This window comes from Mytilus edulis, chromosome 10, assembly GCF_963676685.1.
Source record: "Mytilus edulis chromosome 10, xbMytEdul2.2, whole genome shotgun sequence".
In the NCBI taxonomy this organism is placed as follows: domain Eukaryota; kingdom Metazoa; phylum Mollusca; class Bivalvia; order Mytilida; family Mytilidae; genus Mytilus; species Mytilus edulis.
In genome coordinates this window covers 49,622,836-49,625,831 of record NC_092353.1, presented here as the reverse complement: position 1 = coordinate 49,625,831, position 2,996 = coordinate 49,622,836, and positions in this window count along the sequence as shown.

The following is a 2,996-nucleotide window of genomic DNA, read 5'->3' as shown; positions in this document are numbered from 1 at the left end:
TTCGGCCGCTTCTTGTCCTTTAAGTTACTTACTTGTAAAACTAGACAAATTCAATTACAGTACTGCTCAATATACTTTGTTATTAGTTAAATGGTGCTTTTAAAGCTATATCCTTTCAAATAGATCTTATTTTAATTTTATGTCCGAAGTCCATTCTTGAACAAATCTTGGGCTACATTTGTTTTTTCTTTCTCTTTTATATGCATAAAAAAGAGGGATAGATTAATAATGAGGTATGAACTAGACGATACAAATATTTGTATAAATAAAAAGAGCCAACCACGGTTGCTGAATGCACGACGTGGGGACGTAAAACTAGCTGTATTATTAGATCTCTATCTCTCAATCTCGATCAGTGAAATTCAGTAAGGATCAACAATATCAACCAATAAAACCTGTACACTGTTTCACAGATGATATCGGATATGTTCTTTATGTCGTAACTACAATCCGGTCCCTTTTCACGAATGTGACCTACCGAATTGAACTATTTGCCGGGTTAATAATAACACGAGCAACATGACGGGTGCCACATGTGGAACAGGATCTACTTACCCTTCCGGATCAATTGATATCACCCCCAGTTTTTGATGAGGTTCGTGTTGCTTTTTCTTTAGTTTTCTATGTTGTGTCATGTGTACTATTTTTGTCGAGCCTTAGACATAGCGATCCTACATTCCGTCGTCGTCGGCGACGTCCACAAATATTCACTCTGTGGTTAAAGTTTTTGAAATTTTTAAAATAACTTTCTTAAACTATCCTGAATTTCTACCAAACTTTAACAGAATATAAAAAAAGAAGATGTGGTATGATTGCCAATGAGACAACTGTCCACAAGAGACCAAAAATGACACAGATATTAACAACTATAGGTCACCGTACGGCCTTCAACAATGAGCAAGGCCCATACCGCATAGAAGCTTGCTAAACATGATCATAAGATTTTCTGTCAGGAAACATTACATTCAGTCTGTGGTTTAAGTTTTTGAAATTTAATCATTTTTAAACTATCCTGGATTTGTACCAAACTTGGTAAGAAGCTTATTTATAATGAAAAGCTAGTATCAAGAAGGAAATTTTGTTATTCCCCCCCCCCCCCCCCCCCCCCCTGTTTTCCATATTTTACTTATAAATGGACTTAGTTTTTCTTCCAGTTAACATTACTAGTTTTTAAAACATTTATTAAATTCATAAACAATCCTAGATTTTTACTAAACTTGAACAGAAGCTCCTTACAATCAAAAGATAGTATATCTTCATTATTTTTTTCCCTAATTTTTGTTGAGCCTGCGATAAACAGCTAAAGTAGGCGAGACACTGGGTTCCACGGTACCCTTACAATTTTTTTGTCTGTTTGTCTTTTGTTTTATTTCAGACATGGTATTGTCAGTTTATTTTCTATCTATGAGTTTGAATGTCCCTCTGATATCTTTCATTCCGCTTAAAAGACATATATAGTGATATTCGTCACCAATTTGTCGATTTTTACATAGATTGCAAACACGGTTTTCTCTCAATACGTTTTGCCAACTTCCTGTTTCAATCGGCAATTTGTTATTGGTCGTTAGATATCGACAAGTGTCCAAGTGCAATCTGTCGAATACTTATAGGTATTGATGGACGTTGTTAACACATACAAGAAAACAACATTCCTCTAACAAAATTTGACAGTACAACAGAACACACTTACCACCGACACTTAGATCCCTAACAAGACAAACAACAACGAACAACACGTGGTCAAATTGTCTGCCATGGAACAATTTAAATTGTGGTTGGTATTAATTTGATATAATTTTGGAAGCACAACCACATCTTTACTTATCTAGACAATTTATCGAAAAGATGACAAAATTTCTGTATATATAAAACAAGTGACCAAAATGACACTAAATTAACAACTATAGGTCACTGTACGGCCTTCAACAATGAGCAAAACCCATAGTTCAGCCACTAACATGAAGACCACTTGACTAAACAAGTAAATGAAAGACGGTTCATTAATTAACAAAATGAATACGTCATCAATGGAAGCTAGTTAGTGAAAGTTTCGTTTCGTCCCCAAGGTTATCACCAGCCAGGTAGTCAGCACGTCTGTGTTGACATGAATATCAATTGTATGGTCATTTTTAAAAATTTACTATTTGCAAAAGTATAAATTATTCGAAATACTAAGGATTTTCTCATCCGAGGTATAGATAACCTCTACTTACAGAAAAGAGGCGGATACAATCTTTTAATTTTTTGGGGGGTATTTTCGGAATTTGTGAAACAAAGGACACTAAGTAAGGAGGCCCTCAGAAACCACAAGTCTTAAAAATAGGCAACAACTTGATCAAAAGAAAAAAATCGATAATACCGACAACATAAACAAAACAATACAAAAAACTCAAGATAGAGCAACACAAACCCAACCAAAAACGATATGAATTGAGGTGAAAAGTGACTTAATTATATTTTGTGTAATTGTAAGGCTACAGTAATTAAAATCAGCTTCCTGAGGACACAAACTAGCAAACGGTACAACGATTTCAACAAAGTATTACTAAACTTATACACAATGCTTATTACCACAAAATACAGATCAAGTTTGAATTTTGGTAGCGTCACTCTAATCGTTCTAGAGTTATGACCCTTTAAATGGAAAAATTACAAAAATGTTTAGTTTCCGTTCTCTTACTCTTACTTAAGTTTGTCCCAACAAAATATTATGGCACAAAACGTAAAATGACGAAAATATAAACACGAGTCTACAAAACACAAAAAGACTGAGCAAAAATATCTGAAAAACAAACATTTTGACATGAAATGCAGTAAGATAGAAATGTAAGAGTGTGTTTACGTTTGTATATTTTTTGAAACTAACCTGGTTTATGACCCCTTTTCTGTAGCCATTTTGTACGAACTTTTCAAACTTTAATTGTATCAAAACTACAGATATAATGAATAATAGAGATAGTCCATTTTGAAACATAGATTACTCACTTACTTTTCTA